This window comes from Balaenoptera borealis (genome assembly GCF_965194805.1).
Source record: "Balaenoptera borealis genome assembly, chromosome: 11".
Lineage (NCBI taxonomy): Eukaryota > Metazoa > Chordata > Mammalia > Artiodactyla > Balaenopteridae > Balaenoptera > Balaenoptera borealis.
The window spans coordinates 29,672,247-29,691,399 of NC_138868.1; the positions used below are offsets into that span (position 1 = coordinate 29,672,247).

General features: G+C 36.9%; 1 long non-coding RNA gene across 6 annotated transcripts in view; it reads right to left on the reverse strand.

The window, feature by feature from the left end:
• The window catches only part of LOC309606576, a 494,104-nt gene that overhangs the window by 85,636 nt on the left and 389,315 nt on the right, over positions 1-19,153 (reverse strand). The gene's annotated exons all lie outside the window — the stretch shown is intronic.

The window sequence follows — 19,153 nt, forward strand, 5'->3', positions numbered from 1 at the left end:
GAAAAAGGAGAAGTAACAACTGACACTGCAGAATTACAAAGGATCATGAGAGATTACTACAAGTAACTATATGCCAATAAAATGGACAGCCTGGAAGAAATGGACAAATTCTTAGAAAAGCAAAACCAGACAAAGATGTCACAAAAAAAGAAAACTACAGACCAATATCACTGAGGAACATAGATGTAAAAATCGTCAACAAAATACTAGCAAACAGAATCCAACAGCACATTAAAAGGATCATACACCATGATCAAGTGGGGTTTATTCCAGGAATGCGAGGATTTTCAATATATGCAAATCAATCGATGTGATACACTATATTAACAAACTGAAGGAAAAAAACCATATGATCATCTCAGTAGATGCAGAAAAAGCTTTTGACAAAATTCAACACCTATTTTGATAGAAACCCTCCAGAAAGTAGGCACAGAGGGAACTTTCCTCAACATAATAAAGCCTATATATGACAAACCCACAGCCAACATCGTTCTCAATGGTGAAAAACTGAAACCATTTCAACTAAGATCAGGAACAAGACACAGTTGCCCACTCTCACCACTATTACTCAACATAGTTTTGGACGTTTTAGCCACAGCAATCAGAGAAGAAAAAGAAATAAAAAGAATCCAAAACAAAAAAGAAGAAGTAAAATTGTCACTGTTTGCTAATGACCTGATACCATACATATAGAATCCTAAAGACGCTACTGGAAAACTACTAGAGCTAATCAATGAATTTGGTAAAGTAGCAGGATACAAAATTAATGCACAGAAATCTCTTGCATTCCTATACACTAATGATGAAATATCTGAAAGAGAAATTAAGGAAACACTCCCATTTACCATTGCAACAAAAAGAATAAAATACCTAGGAATAAACCTACCTAAGGAGACAAAAGACCTGTATGCAGAAAACTATAAGACACTGATGAAAGAAATTAAAGATGAGACAAACAGATGGAGAGATATGCCATGTTCTTGGACAGGAAGAATCAACATTTGAAAATGACTATACTACCCAAAGCAATCTACAGATTCAATTCAATCCCTATCAAAGTACCAACGACATTTTTCACAGAACTAGAACAAAAAGTTACACAAGTTTTATGGAAACACAAAAGACCATGAATAGTCAAAGCAATCTTGAGAAAGAAAAACGGAGCTGGAGGAATCTGGCTCCCTGCCTTCAGACTATACTACAAAGTTAGAGTAATCAAGAGAGTTGGTACTGGCACAAAAACAGAAATATAGATCAATGGAACAGGATAGAAAGCCCGGAGATAAACCCACACATATATGGTCACCTTATCTTTGATAAAGGAGGCAAGAATATACAATGGAAAAAAGACAGCCTCTTCAATAAATGGTGCTGGGAAAACTGGACAGCTACATGTAAAAGAATGAAATTAGAACACTTCCAAACACCATACACAAAAATAAACTCAGAATGGATTAAGGACCTCAATGTAAGACCAGACACTATAAAACTCTTAGAGGAAAACATAGGCAGAACACTCTATGACATAAATCACAGGAAGATCCTTTCTGACCCACCTCCTAGAGTAATGGAAATAAAAACAAAAGTAAACAAATGGGACCTAATGAAACTTAAAAGCTTTTGTACAACAAAGGAAACCATAAACAAGACCAAAAGACAACCCTCAGAATGGGAGAAAATATTTGCAAATGAAGCAACTGACAAAGGATTAATCTCCAAAATATACAAGCAGCTCATGCAGTTCAATATCAAAAAAACAAACAACCCAATCTAAAAATGGGAAGATCTAAATAGACATTTCTCCAAAGAAGATATACAGATTGCCAACAAACACATGAAAGGATGCTCAACATCACTAATCATTAGAGAAATGCAAACGAAACCACCATGAGGTATCACCTCACACCGGTCAGAATGGCCATCATCAAAAAATCTACAAACAATAAATGCTGGAGAGGGTGTGGAGAAAAGGGGACCCTCATACACTGTTGGTGGGAATGTAAATTGATTCAGCCACTATGGAAAACAGTATATAGGTTCCTTATAAAACTAAAAATCGAATTACCATATGACCCAGCAATCCCACTACTGGGCATATACCCTGAGAAAACCATAATTCAAAAAGAGTCATGTACCAAAATGTTCACTGCAGCTCTATTTACAATAGCCAGGACATGGAAGCAACCTAAGTGTCCATCGACAGATGAATGGATAAAGAAGATGTGGCACATATATACAATGGAATATTACTCAGCCATAAAAAGAAGCGAAATTGAGTTATTTATAGTGAGGTGGATGGACCTAGAGTCTGTCATACAGAGTGAAGTAAGTCAGAAAGAGAAAAACAAATACCATATGCTAACACATATATATGGAATCTAAAAAAAAAAAAAAAAGGTCATGAAGAACCTAGGGGCAAGACAGGAATAAAGACACAGACCTACTAGAGAATGGACTTGAGAATATGGGGAGGGGGAAGGCTAAGCTGTGACAAAGTGAGAGAGTGGCATGGACATATATACACTACCAAACGTAAAATAGATAGCTAGTGGGAAGCAGCCGCATAGCACAGGGAGATCAACTCAGTGCTTTGATACCACCTAGAGGGGTGGGATGGGGAGGGTGGGAGAGATACCCAAGAGGGTGGGGATATGTATACATATAGCTGATTCACTTTGTTATACAGCAGAAACTACACAACATTGTAATTATACTACAACAAAGATGTTAAAAAAAAAAAAAAAAAGAAAGAAAGGGGGAAAACAGTTACACTCTTACCTAGCCCTGGAAAATACCAGCTGCTAATTAATGTGCAACCAGGGTGGGTTTCTTTAATACAAATCTAGAGCAAACCATCTATCTCTGTCTCTCTCCAGCCCAGCTTCCGCAATGGAAGAACGTGTTAGGGCTCAAGCACACATGGCACAGATCTCCTGTTTAAGAACCTAAGGCTTTGTCTTGACTGGATTTCTCTTCCCACTTATCCTGGCCCCTTTACCCTGACCACTTATTTTACTAGAAAAGACTATCCTTCTCTAAACAGATGATGGAGAGTCACATGTCTGCACCTTTTCAGTCCTGCTGGTGCTTCTTACCTGATTCATTTATTTATATTTTTATTAGGGTGACCAGTTTTTGCTGGAGGAGGTGTGCTGCCTTCTCAGCTAATAATAATATTTCCTTTTTTTCCATTGCCGCTACCATCTCCTGTTGAAATAATTAAATGTCTCACCTTCACTGCACTGACAAGCACTACTCTGAGCTGATCGGACAGGGTAGATGCTCTCCTTGGCTCCGGGCAACTCCCAGGGGAAAGGAAAAGCTCATATGTAATATTTATTTCCTGGGTATTGGAAATTCAGCAGTTTTCTCCTCATTTCACACACAAGGTTTTGTTGAAATGAAACAATCATATTTCCTTGGGAGGAAAATGAAGACAGTGATAAGATCTGAATGCCATAATTATACTGGATTAAAGGGCTTTTTTGCAGTGAGCTAGAGAAAACCAAAATGTAAATATAAGGGTAACAGGTAGAATTAAGATGGGTATATTAAGAAAGTGTAAAGTGAGGGTGTATAAGTGTAAAAACAGACACATGCACAGCCATGTTTTACAACACTCTGTGCATTATGGTCAGGTTTTGCTGCTGTTGTTTCCCCCCTCCCCCAGTATCAGCTGAATGCCAAGGTCAGCTTGCTTAGCTAAATAGGTCTTGCTTATAAGCTTATGTGGATGTATCATTATTTTTGTGACTAATTTTTTTATAATCAATAAATAATTCAATGTATCTTTTTTCCTTCTTTTTTTAAGTGTTTCATCCACTTGATTATTAGTTCAATCTGAATGTAGTGTAGAATTTTCTAATTTTCTGTTGTAACGTCTTACCACAGCATTTTCTTTAGTATCTGATTGTGAACCTAATTCTCATCTAACAGAGGGGTTTATGCTAACCAGAATCAACATGCACGCACACACACACTAGTCCCTGATTTTGCCATGCTCTTTAACTGGTGAAAAAATAACAGTCATGGACATTGTAAAATCACTCAGCTAAGTTTAGCATCTTTTTGTGGCTATTGTCTTCCTAGAAAATTTTCAAAAGCTTCCTCCTCCCCTCATTGCTCCTGTCTTCTAGGCTTATGAGGAGGTGAGATGTGTTTCTTACTAATCAAATTTTCCATATCAAAGTTTCCTTTTTTTAAAGAAAAGAAAACCAGGATTGCAAAGACAGGGCCTTAGGGAAAGTTGCTACCAATAAAAGGTTAGAAGACTTAAAAATCATTTCAGAAACAGTTAACCAGCTAAATCTGGCAATGGTGTATGGTCAGTCTCATGCCTTGTTAATGGGAATGAAAATTGTTACAGCATTTCTGAAGAAAAATGTGGCAATATATTATCATTGTATTTGAACTTGCATATCCCTTGAGTCAGCAATTCTCCCCCGGGAATCAATCTTAAATGGGAAAGGGGCCTTACGGTGTACCAAGATATGCCTATAAGAATCCTACAGTAGTTTAATCTTAAAATAATGAAACAATGAAAAGAAACTCAATATCCAGTCAAAGGAAATTAATTATTTAAATTATGGCAGTTTCATATCATGCAACATTACGAGGCCTTTGAAAATTATTCCATGAAAAATATGTGATGATGTAGAAAGATAAACACAGTACACAGTTTTTCTTATTTAAGAAAAACAGTTCATGACAGAATATTACTGTTTAATCCAATTTTGTTAATTCAAAATATTTCATTTGCATAAAGAATGTAACAGAATGATATAAACCCAAACAACATGTTAGTAATGGCTATTTTCAATAATATATGTATAGACAAAATTAAAAATTTTTTTTCTTTAGGTGTATCTATAGTTTAAAACGTGTAAATAAAGAATTTAAGAAAATGTTATTTTTTTGAAAAAGAACTAGTTAAGTAGCAAAATGGTTTATAGCTTTAGCTTTTTAAGACACAATTATTTGTTAGTATAACACATTTGTCACTTTTTTCATCATAAGTACACATGTAATTATTTTAATTGCAGTAATTGTACACTTCGCCATCTAGCTTCAGAATGTATCAACATACATTTTAAAATGTAATGTTAAAACAATAAAGGAGAAAATGAAGCTACGGCATCAATTATTAGAACTTGACCCTAATTAACTGAACATTACAGGTGCTCCCCAAGTATTGCATACATTTATGTATGTTTTTCAATATTGGAAATACATTTCTAAGTCCCCTGTCCTCTAAAAGAAGTGATTGCACAGGTCTCTAATTTCCTAGATCTAGTTTCTTTTCACTCATGTGACTGTGAATATGCTTTTAAGACATGGCTCCTGCTTTGCTTCTCGAAGGATTAGTGGTTAGCACCCCAAGCAATGGGAAAATCATATGTACGACATGAAGTATGATGGGGACAAATGAGTTAGAAAACTGTATCTCATTTTGTACGTTTGATTCACGATTGCTATGGGGATGTGGTGAGGGAGGTGACTGAAGGAGGATCGGGATGGGTGACGTCATGTAGCTACCAGCAAACCATGATATTTCTGAGTTTAGACCTTATGAAGGTAATGATTGGTTTAAAGTCTCAGAGTAGTAAGATTATATTTATGTTCTAGGAAGATCATTCTACCTACAGCAAGGAGGATCCTTTGATGACTGAACTGAAGAAAACCTATAAGGCTATTACATAGATAAATATAGCATAGAAATGATGGGACCCATTTAAGGTAATATGGATTGAGGAAAGGATACAGCTTTAAGAGAAATTAGAAAGTATAATGATTTGATTTTTCATCCTTCTGATGTAAGGTGATGAAGGAGAAGATCAGTAACGATTGCCAGCTTTCTGGCTTAGGTAAATAGCTTGGGTAGATAGGAAGTTTTCCCACAGTTCAACAGTTTCATAAGCAACACTTTTAGGGTTACATACCCTCTTGATTTTCTACTGTACCTTTTGCTCATACCAAGAGGTGTGTAAATTCCACTATCTACTTCATTCATAGAGAACGTCATAAACTATTGCACAATATTTGTGCTCCATAAAATACTTGAAATATCAGTGCCTTCCAAAAAGCGTTTGCCTCACCTCATTCACTGTCCTATAGTAGCTACTTCAAACTTTCCCTGCTTCTCTCAAGTTGCTAACCCAAAATTTCTCAAAATGTTTGCCATATAACGTTTCATAGAATGCTTTGCAACCAAAGGGTTCTATGGTAAATTAAGTTTGAGAAACATTCTATACACAATGAAATATGGTAACTTCTGCAGGCATTCTTCTGTTGTAAATATTGGCTTATCCCAATGTTTTTCAAACATTTAATTTCAGTACTTATATATGTATGTACATGCATATGTATATATGTGTATAAATATGCATGTATATATTTAAGTTGTGTATCAGTCAGGGTTCTCCAGAGAAATAGAACCAATAGGTGTGTGTGTGTGTGTGTGTGTGTGTGTGTGTGTGTGTGTGTGTGTGTGTGTGGAGAGAGAGAGAAAGAGAGAGATTTTTAGAAATTAGCTCACTCAGTTGTGGGAGCTGGCGAGTCCAAAATCTGCAGGGCAGGATGGCAGGCAGGAAACTCAGGCAGAATTTCTATGTTATAGTCTTGATGCAGAATTCCTTCTAATTCGGGAAAATAGTTTTTGCTCTTAAGACCTTCAACTAACTAGATGAGACCCACCCACATTATTGAGGGTAATCTTCTTTACTTACAGTAAACTGATTGTGGGTCTTAATCAAATCAACCAATACCTTCACAGCAACATCTAGACAAACAGTTAACTATCACAGTATATAGAAATGTATACATAATTTATGTCTGCTTCATGGGATGTATTATTTTGTAGAGCATAATTTGAAAAATATAATTTAAACCCAACTACACACATTGCAAAAGTCAGTTTCACCTGTTCAGGTAAACACTTGCATTAAAAGTTTTTAGTTTCCTTGTTAACTTCAAAATATTTCTCTACATTTATATTCTCATTTGTCTTTTATTCATATCTCTATATTTATTTCCTCATTTGTCTTTTATTTATATCTCTATATTTATATTCTCATTTGTCTTTTATTCACCTTCCCATTTCCTCCTACCTCCTTGGAAATTTCTATAGGGAGTGAGTACGTCTATTTTGAAAAATGGCCTGACACGAACTCCCTATGACCAAGTAATTTTCTAAGTGGTCAGCCTGAAATCTTTAGCAAGTAGGCCCCTTCCTACAAAAGGTTTTTCATATTTAACTAGGTTAAAGATGATGAGACTTTTCTGATGATCCCAGATATTTTCCATTAACTGTTATAGAGTAGGACCTAGAGGGAATGGACCAGGATAAACGCAATGTCCCAGTTATCAATTGCTGATAACAAACCACTCAAAAACTTGGTGGCATAAAATAAAAAAATTTATTATACCCACAGACTCTGTGGTCCAGAATTCAGACTCATCAGAGTAGGGATGTTTTGTTTCTGCTCCACAGTGTCTGGGACAGCAGTTATAAAGTCTAAGGGCTAGGGGTGACTGACATGGCTATGGATTGAAATATCATGGAAGATCCATTCCAAGTTGGCTTCTGCACTCAATATGTACATGCCCTATGTGATAGGATTACCCAAGGCTGTAATTCTCAGCTGGGTAATCTGTTGACCAGAGCAACTACACATGACCTCTTCATGTGGCTTGGGATTCTCAGGACAGACAGTGGGTTCTTAGATGGAACATCTTGAGAGGGAACATCCAGAAATTAGCATTCCAAGAGACCAAGGCAGAAGCTGCACAGCCTATGACTTAGCCTCATAAGTCATATGGCAACACTTCTGCCAAATCTATCAGTCAAAACAGTCACAAGCCCACCCAGATTCAAGGGGAAAGGACATAGACCTCAATCTTGATGGGAGGACAACCAAAGAATTTTGATCCATGATTTAAAACTTCCACATGGGGGGCTTCCCTGGTGGCACAGCGGTTGAGAATCTGCCTGCCAATGCAGGGGACACGGGTTCGAGCCCTGGTCTGGGAAGATCCCACATGCCGCGGAGCGACTAGGCCCGTGAGCTACAACTACTGAGCCTGCGTGTCTGGAGCCTGTGCTCCGCAACAAGAGAGGCCGCCATAGTGAGAGGCTCGCGCACCGCGATGAAGAGTGGCCCCCGCTTGCCGCAACTAGAGAAAGCCCTCGCACAGAAACAAAGACCCAACACAGCCAAAAATTAATTAATTAATTTTAAAAAACTTCCACATGTATTTTCATTGGCATTAAGTTCAAGGTCAGAGTATAGGTTGAGCAAATTTGCAGGAGAAAAAGGTTGTTGAGAGACTCTAAAAACAAGAGGATACTGGATGCTTTTAGATCCATCTAAAAACCCTAAATAAGTTCCCCAAATAATACTAAACCACTCTTAAACGCTAGGATTTCAACATAAAATGCAGCATTTACAAAGTCAATTATCAAATTATTTGACATTTAATGAACTCACACATCTATGCAGTAAGTTACAATACCATAGAGTACCAGGTACTTTTTCCCCCTACCCTTCAAGGATATTTCAGGAATTAAGGAATGTTTAAGTAAACAAACAATGAAATGATATTAAAGATATGAAAGGTATTATATAAATTGGAACTAATTGGTGGTGTCCCCAGGCCTGGCAGAGGGAAAAACTTGGGATCCACGAAGAGTCACATCTTAAGGGAAAAGGTGGGGAAGACGATAGCAATAATGCAAACATGTTAAACAATAGAGCAGGAGATGGGAGAGCAACAACTGTGTTATGACTGCAGAGGACTCAATATCCTCTTGCCTGAACTTGAGGGCAACTGAAATATTTTTTCTACCGTGACCATGGGAATCCATTAGAGCTGATTTTCATTTCAGATAGTAAATAGTCAATAAAATTTTGCAAGTCTTTATGGTGACTTAAAAAATATTGTAGGTTATCTGTGCTGGATTAAAAGTTGGGTTTCTCACAAATGAGTCTTAGCAAGACAACTTAGTCTGGAGTTTTTGGGCAAGATCTGGTCCTCAGTTCTTCATTTATAAAATAAGAACAGCAAGGCTTCGCCCATGAGAATCCCTGTAGCATATGGAAAAGATTCTGGCACACAGTATATATTCATCAAATATTGCCCATGTATGCGTCTCACTTCTTCTTTTCAGGCTTTAGTTTCCTTATCCGTGAAACGGGAGAATGTTATCTCTAAGACTTGTGCTGGTTCCAGAGGTCTAGGAGAATAGCACAGAGAAGTAAATCTTGATGAGGATAGACCAGTGGGTCTCAGCTGGGGTGAGAAGTTGAGACGTTTGCCTCAGGAAGACATTTGCCAATATCTGAAGACATTTTTGACAACTGTCACAACAAAAGGTGGGGAGAGGATGAGGAATGCTACTGACATCTAGTGGACAGAGGGCAAGCATGCACAGGGCAGTCAGTCCCCACAACAAAGAATTCTCCAGCCGTAAATGTCAATAGTGCTGAGGTTGAGAAACCCTGGTTAGAGGGCTCTTGATGGGGAATATTGACAACGTCCAAAGCAAATTTGAATTTACAAATCTGTGACTCATTCTTCTTGGCATAGTTTCTAAGTCCAAAAAGCTGAATAAATCTCAATTCCAGTTTGAGTTCAGCTTGTTTCCAGGTTTTCTCTTTTCACATTGAAGCTTCACTCTCTGCCACTAAGAAGGCTAGTCGTGGTGTTCAAAGAGGCGTTAACTGAGTCCTCTTTATGTGCTTATTAATTTGTGAATGAAGTAGATGAAAACCAACAAGGCAGAAAATGGTTGTTAATGTAAACGCCAATGTGCTTAATGATCCGGGGAAACAAGTGCAATTGGTGCTTGTCAGATGAAAATTATTCTGCTGGTTGACTTGTCCATAAACACAAAGAGGTTGAGAGACTGTGGAAGGCTGGCCAAATACTAGCACTAGCTGAGGAATGACTTAATTAAATGGATGAAGGGAAATCCTGAGTAATGAATCTTTAAAGTGATGAAAATCCTCTGTTCATTTGCTGGTTTAGGAAGCAACCATGGAGTTACCCTAAGTGGAACTTGCTTGGTATGGCTACTCGCTGTATGTATCTTCCAGCAGGATGTCTGAGGACAAAGGACCTGGGTTTGATTTCCGGTTTCACTACTGACCAACTTCTTTTTTCCATTGTAAAATGAGGTCAGTCATGGGTCATAAACATACAAGGTCATTGTAAATATCAAAGGATGTAATAAACGTAGAATGCTTAGCACTTCCGATGTTCCTCACTCATAAAAAAAGAGTTAAATAAACAATACCATCTCACACTTATCAGGCACTTGATCAATGTTAATTCCACCCCTCTCTCTTAGAAACCTTGTTCCACCACGTCTCAAATTATTAATTTAAGAATTTCAGATCTGAGTAAATCCTTCGAAATTATGCTGGAATAAGGGGCGCGTTGCAATATTATCATTCAATAGTCTTTTCTTATTTCGTCTATTGAGGAGTATGTGTACCTTGCTCACCTACTATGTATTGAAAAGATCCTTAATAAATAATTGAAACATAAATGTTTTCTAAATTCTGTTCTGTGAAGGCTCAGGAACATGATCTTACAGCACTGTATTGGCATAATGGAAAATGCATAGGTGTTGAAATTCGAGAGGTGAAATTTCAAATCCAGCTTCATGTTTAATTAACTCCAACTGTAGGTCAAATTCCTTATGTTCTCTTAATGTTTTATTTGTACATTGTGGATAACGCCTACTTCATATTGTAATTTAAGATATTACATTAGATAAGTTATTGGGAGTGTTTTATACAGTAGTAAGCACAAATGCTTAAATTAACTTGCTTTCTCTCATTGATTGTTGTGAAACACACAAACAAATAATGTATATTCACTTTCAGTCTGTATGTGTCCCTAGGTCAGAAGTGGGTCTCTTGTAGAAAGAGAAAAACAAATATCGTGTAATATCGCTTATATGTGGAATATAGAAAAATGGTACAGATTAACTTATTGGCAAAGCAGAAATAGAGTCACAGATGTAGAGAACAAACTAATGGTTACCAAGGGGGGATGGATTGGAAGATTGGGATTGACATATATACACTAGTATGTATAAAATAGATAACTAATGAGAACCTACTGTATAGCACAGGGAACTCTACTCAGTGCTCTGTGGTGACCTAAATGGGAAGGAAATCCAAAAAAGAGTGGATATATGTATATCTGTAACTGATTCACTTTGCTGTACAGCAGAAACTAACACAACATTGTAAAGCAACTATACTCCAATAAAAAAAAAATCAAAAAAAATAAATCACTGTGCCAGCCAAGCCAAAAAAAAAAAAAGTAATAATGCATACTCATAACTTCTGAAATAACACCTGATACAAGGTACAGGTTCAACAAGTATCAATTCCTTCCTGCCCCCCATCTCTAGATGTTATTTAAAGTGTGTTCTAATTACTCTATATATTGTTAAGTAGTCTACAAGATGAAAATCAGTCTATAGCTGGGTTTATACTGTGCCAATGTGGCCAACTTAGAGATCTGGTGAATCCAGAGATAAGACAAAACAAATCTAAAACCAAAGGGCTATCAATTGACTAAACTTTTCACATTGCAGCCAGATGTTTTCACATCCTATTGACTCAGCAGAGTGTGTTCAGTTTTGTTTAAAATCATTTTTTCTTAGCTTTTTATTTACTCTATAACACCAGAATAATTGTGATTTTTTTCTTTTTGAGACTTGTAAAAACAACAACAACAAAAACCCCCATGCAACTAAATAAAGCGGAAAAGTAAGTAAAACCACATATAAACCAGCAAGAGGACATGGCAGAAGAATTCAAAATGCCTCACATATGAGGAAATGAAAATATGGGGGGAAGCTTTTATATGTTTACATTATATTTCCTGAGCATCTTAACAAGCCCAGTTCACTCAGACACAGAAGAAAGCATGAGATTTGTTTTAGACAATTGCAACCAAACGCTGAAATATTGCACCGTTAGAAACGTGAGACAGCCTGCAAGGAACGAGCTGTCTACTCTGGCCAACAGGAGAGGCATAAAGCAGATGATGGAACATTTGCATTGTATATTTTTTGGCGGGTGGCATCAACTATGCCAGAGGCATCAACTAAAATGCCCCATGTGTAAATGGTTTTGTATCTCTGTCTCTGTCTTTCTTTTTTCTCCCTCCCTCCACTTTTCTTTTCTCATTTGAGGCTGGGGAGAAGGTACACAATCTGTCCCAGCATCTGTCACTCCACCTCCCCTTTGTTCATTGTTTTTCTGTTTTCCTCTAACCTTGTAGGATGTAAAGCCATTTTTACATCCTTTCTCAATACTGGAAATAATTTATTCTTATTAACCCACTCCATTTATGTTAAAGAACAGACCCTCAGCAAGATGTCTTTACTTCCTACCTCTTTTCTCTTATTAAGACTCATTGGAAATGAGATGGAGTAAGGATGGCTGTGCTCAGAATCACCAAATGGAATTACATGCACTTAGAATCATATAATAGATCTCGTGGGAAATCCTGGCTTCATCACTTAAGAGTTCTGAAATTCAAGTAACTTTCTTGACCAGCCAGAGCTTTGGTTTCCTTACTGGTTGACTGGTGGTAATAGTTCCTATATCTTGGTTTTATTATAAAGAATAAAAGTGAATGTCAATCTCAAACTCCCAATCTATCCTTCCCTTATTACCCCCTGGTAACCGTTTGGGATTGACATATACACACTGCTGTATTTAAAATAGATAACCAGAGGACTTCCCTGGTGGTCCAGTGGTTAAGACTTTGCCCTCTAATGCATGGGGAGCAGGTTCGATCCCTGGTCAGGGAGCTAAGATCCCACATGCCTCGTGGTCAAAAAACCAAAACATAAAACAGAAGCAATATTATAACAAATTCAATAAAGACTTTAAAAAAATAGTCCACATCAAAAAAAATCTTAAAAAAAAAAATAAAATAGATAACCAACGAGGACCTACTGTATAGCACAGGGAACTCTGCTCAATATTTTGTAATAACCTAAATGGGAAAAGAACTTGATAAAGAATAAATACATGTATATGTATAACTGAGTCACTTTGCTGTACACCTGAAGCTAACACAAGAGTGTTAATCAACTATGCTCCAATATAAAATAAAAAAATTTAAAAAGTGACTGTAAATAGTCCGGGTTTGTATTTACGATAAATCAGAGGCTTAATAAAAATTCTTTATAATTTTTATCTGATAATAAATGGCCAAAATATTTTCATCTTTACCTTTAAATAAATCCAAAAATATTTATATTGCAATGGATAGTGGCTCTGGTCACTGAGGAGTTGAAAAGACAATGGCAATAGTCATCTAGGTGTGTAAAAGTTAAGGAATTAACAACCCAGACACATTTATTTTCAGGTTATGTTATATATTTTAATATTTTACTATCCATATTGGTTTAGTTATTTGCCCGAAGAGGAGAGCAAATATTACTCTCTCTTTCAATTCTGCACACCACTCCTCCCATAAACATTAGAGAGAAATTTCCAGGTACGTATAGCAGATTTTTAAAGATTAATTATTTTATTAATTGGCACAGATTACATCTAGGGGAGGGAAGCGTCTTTGGTAGGGACAGTGTCTGACTAAGTGAGCTTGAATGTGGAATTGATGTTCTAGGGCCACAGTTTTATAAAGTACTTTAAATAGTATACTTAAAGTACTCTGTCTAATAAATACACATACAATTCAGAGAGAAGAAGGTAAAAGAGGAGAAGGGATGGGAGAGAGTAGAGTGGAAACCAAGCATAAGACAGGTGGATGATCCTGCAAAGCAAGATGGTCCCTAAGAAATTTCTGGTGAGGGATTGATGGAAGAACTTTTATTAAAAATAACCCAATATTTAATTTTACTTTTTCTTGATTGCTTAAGGAAAACCATTTCAATTATTCCAAAACCTCAGCAAAATCTTCTATGCACCACATGCCTTTTGTCAGAGATGTGTACAAATACATGCAAAATAAACCACATGCCTTTTGTCAGAGATTTGCACAAATACCATAAAGAGGCCAATTTCTACTTCTGAGTTGGCATTAACCAAAAAGAAGTAGGAGATAACTCATAGAAGTGAAAGAATCTAGTGGAATCAGTAATTGCAAGACAGGCAATACCATGAGAAATCTTAGAGAGGGCATTAGACTTTGCAGAGGAAGTGAAATAGGGACTCAGGTCATTTTAATCTGAAACCTTAGCTGGCATGCAGAATACAGACACAATTCTTGGGAAGATGGTAACCCATGGAGAGTGGAATGACCCACTCCAATTCAGATGAAGACATTTACAGTGGAAAAATCTTGTATATCTTCAACATCAAAAACCACTAATCTAAGAGAAATCATTTTTTTTTTTCCCATAAAGAAGTAATTCAGTACTGAGTCAGAGACTTTGTCTGAACATGGGCAAGTTCCTTAAAATTTACTGAGTCTAAAATCTCTTCTTCCAAGGGAAATACCATTCCACATTTTCAAATGAGAATGATTATAGTGCATAAATCTAGGACTATACACAAGATCATTTGTGAGAAATGTTTAGTGTACTACCTGGCACACAGTAAAAGTTTAGTAAATTTTCATTTTAGAAGAGATGATTATTTTTAGTTGTATCTTAATAAATAATATCCAAACCCATCTTAGGGAAGAACCTGTACATATTTAGGAAAATATCTTGAAAAATTCTAGAAGTAGAAAATGAGATCTTTAGGACATGGGAGTCTCAAATAACAAACACAATTAGAGGCTGTAGTGGTGGAGTTGGGTAATTCAACAGCTCTGTAAAGCTACTGGAGACTGAGATTCTTTCCATTTTTCTTCCTGGCAACTCCAAGATGTTGGTCGATTTTTTTAGGTTTCATAATGGCTGTTAATTTTTATCAAATATTAAAATCTCCTTTAACTTCCCTGTACTCTGAGCAAATATCTATATCAGTTGTGTTTTCTTTTAAGCAATATTTCATTTAAATTGAAACAGACTATTATGAATGTGCAATAATTGAAGAGTTTATTTTGCATGTCAAAATGATTGTTCTCGGTACCGTTTATCCAAATTTGAAAACATGAGATTAAAATGTTTCTCTGTACCTATGAAACCTCCAAAATGTTACATTTGCTTTCCCAAATTTGAAGGTCAAAATCAAGGGAAAATACGTGGCTAATACTCTGGAAATTATTAAGTTTGGTTGTAACCAACTTCAGGAAGATTTTAATTCAAGGTCTTCTGGAGAAAGAAAACAACAAAACAAAAACACAAAACAAAAAGTAACCTGACAACGCATTGTGATTCACAGTAATAAGGCCAAAGGAACACCATAGGAAACACCCCTGTAGCTTAATCAATGATCAGCCCTTGCACATAAGTCAAAGATGCACTCAATTGCTCCAAATTAGAAATAACTGACGTCAAGAACTGGCTTGATTTCTTACTGGTTTCACACCCTGTTGCCTGCAGTGACAAAGTAATAACAAATTCTGTTCCTCCCAAGGCACAAACTTTATTTTGTGTTATCGTCTTTCTACTTGTATGCTTCCCTAATTTATGCCGAAGGCAAACAAATATGTCCAGAGAGACTTTAACAGCAGGGATGATCTCTATGTTGTTATTAGCTAGAGATGACAATAGTGTAGTAATTAATCTTGCATCATTCAGTTCCTGTTCTCTACACAACTTGGAGTACATGATGTTATACTTACTACCACAAAGGAAAAATAGTTATTTTATATACAATTGAGCCAAGAACTTTACACTTTTAATTCTTATTTTTATTTTATTTATTTTTATTTATTTATTTATTTATTTATTTATTTATTTATTTATTTATTTATGGCTGTGTTGGGTCTTCGTTTCTGTGCGAGGGCTTTCTCTAGTTGTAGCAAGCGGGGGCCACTCTTCATCGCAGTGCGCGGGCCTCTCACTATCGCGGCCTCTCATGTTGCGGAGCACAGGCTCCAGACGTGCAGGCTCAGTAGTTGTGGCTCACGGGCCTAGTCGCTCCGCGGCATGTGGGATCTTCTCAGACCAGGGCTCGAACCTGTGTCCCCTGCATTGGCAGGCAGACTCTCAACTACTGTGCCACCAGAGAAGCCCCTAATTCTTATTTTCTTGATTTGTGGTTCTCTTTGTAATGGTCCTGCTCATCTCTTTGGATATATCAACTATAAGAATAAAATAGTGATTTATTTCAACTTGAACTTTTGGAATAGTCTTTTAGTGATACCAAATGATGAGAATTGGGGAGGGTGGGTGAGGTTCATTGATTTTACATTAAAAGAGAAAGAAAGAATTTTTACCCTAAATATTTATCCAAAATTGCATGTGAAAATGTATGCTCTCCTCTTCTCCCACTTGTGATACCCAAGGAGGAAATGAATTTAAAAACTAATTTGACCCCCACAAAAAATGGGTATGTAGCCAGGGAAATCCTGTGTTAGGGAAGAGAGGCAGAATAATATTGTACTCATTTTTATAGTTACTTCTTTAATAGTTTCTCAAATTGCTGAACAGTGCTAACCAGAGCAAAGGGACATACTGTGTACCATGCTCTTGAGGGTAGCAAGGAAGAACGGCTTTAGGAGAGAAGTTGTTGTTGTGAATTGAAAAGGAATAGAGTATTCCCCAGACTCATTCCTCTTCTTACTTCCTATTTCCCACCCATGGAACTTAATTTACAAGCCCAGAAATCTTAGAATGGAATTTTTTAGTATTTTAAAGGCAGATCCTGTCCATATTTTTTTAACATCTTTATTGGAGTATAATTGCTTTACAATGGTGTGTTAGTTTCTGCCTGTCCATAATTTTTAAAAGAAATGTCTTAAGAAAAAGTATTTTGGAAAAAGACAGGAACTAGTACAGAATCTGGCTTGAGAGTTTGATGCAGTGTTTCCGAGAAATTATCAGTATTCAAAGTTGAAGTTCTAAAACAGGACTTTTAGAATATCTGTCAGTTGAAATGTGCCAGTACCTTCCATTCTCCATGTTTTCTATCTGTTGATCATTGATGCTCTTGGAATACTGAAGGATTCCGAGTTGTCAAATTGATTTGTGTTGGTACTCCCTGTGGCTTCTGTTTCTACCTTTATCAATTGTGAATTCCTTGAGAACAGGTCATTCACATTTCTTTTTTTTTTTTTTTTTTTAATTTTTATTTATTTGTTCATTTATTTATGGCTTGTGTTGGGTCTTCGTTTCTGTGCGAGGGCTTTCTCTAGTTGCGGCAAGCGGGGGCCACTCTTCATCGCGGTGCGCGGGCCTCTCACTATCGTGGCCTCTCTTGTTGTGGAGCACAGGCTCCAGACGCGCAGGCTCAGTAATTGTGGCGCACGGGCCTAGCTGCTCCGCGGCATGTGGGATCTTCCCAGACCAGGGCTCGAACCCGTGTCCCCTGCATTGGCAGGCAGATTCTCAACCACTGCGCCACCAGGGAAGCCCCATTCACATTTCTATATCCCCAAATAACTATTGTTGTGTATGAAATATAGCTAAATAATACATATGTGTTACTTGAATATATGTTTGAATCAAGAGGGAAATTTTCAGTAATGTTAAATAGTGTTTAGTATAGCTGATGTATTCATATTCTTGGAAGGTTGCGAAGCCTTATATAACATATGTGGCAACTCAGTCAGAATGTTGACTAACCAGAATGCTCCATTACCTTGCCAGATAACAGAGTTAGACAGATTTCACAAACTGGTGACCCACATGCCACATTTGGCCTACAGACATGTTTTGTTTGGCCTACAGAGGGTTTTTAAAATTTTCAAAGTAGTTGTCAACATGTGAATGTTGGTAGTTTTCACATTTTAAAGATCCACATTTTCTACTTCTCTTGAAAAAAATGAGAACACTTGGCCCTTATGGGCTACATTTCTGCATAGAAATAATTGCCGAGAGTGCCATGGCTACCACTTAAGACAGGTCATGAAACCCCAAGATCTTCAGTCTCATTCTGGCAAGCACTCATTATTTTTCTAGGTTACCTGGCTGTTTCATAGAGGCATCTGGGTTTGCCAATGCCTTAGGTAAAGGATGCATATCTTTCATAAAAAGGTGAAGTGTTAGTGGAGAAAGGAAGAAAGGAAAGGAAAGGCATTTTTGATTTTGCAGTATCCATTAAAAAAATCCAACCCAACACTATTTGAACTATTTTGTTTAGTTAATTTTGACCTATAGGTTCATTACGTCTCCCATTGTTTCTATCCTCGTGAAGTTCTCCTGTACATTTAGCTTGAGTTATGCAGAAATCTCCCAGCTGCTGTTTCTACTTCCTGTTTCTTCCTTCTACAACCAATTCTACAAGATCTATCTTTCCACAGACCCTGAGAGACTCCCCATTGCTGACTTAATAAAGTTTATAATTGATGACTTGCTATTCAAGTTCTTTCATGATCCGCCTTAAATTCCTAAGACTACACATTCACTATGTCTTCCCATATACCAATGTTGTAACTTGTGTAACTTGTATCATTGGTTCTAATTTCCCCTAAGTAGAACAACTAATGAATCCGCACAAAGGAACTTCGAGATGTAGACGTGAAGAAACAGAGAACTGGAAAGGATCTTAGAGATTATTCAGGATATACCTCACATGTAACAAAAGAAGGTGCTCATGTTTAACAGAGATGAAGCGACTGATAACAGCATGAAAAACTTGACTCTCAGTCCAGTGCTTTCTCCATCATTTTCCTGTCTTAAATCAAAGTTCCTCAGGCTGACATTGACATTCCTAAGAAAATCTCTCCTCTTCCACTCTAATCTTATTCTGTGGTTTCCTAATGTATCTATCTCCTCCTCAAATGGACCATTCTCACGCCCACCTCAAAGGCCTGGTTTCACACAGCTTCCTTTTGTTTTTATTGATAGTCCCCTACCTCCTTCACCATTTATTTCAAGATCCAAGTCAAAGCCCACCTCCTTACAATCAGGACTCTGAGTTAAAGATGAGATCTACTTTATTCTGAGTTTATAGAATATACAGTCTTAGTCACCACCATCAGCAGTGGTTTACATTGCTTATTAGAGGCAGTATGATAGAGTGGAAAGAGCTTGGTCTTTGGAGTCACGCAAGTATAGATTACAATATCTACCCTTTGCCCACTGTATATTCTATATATCAGT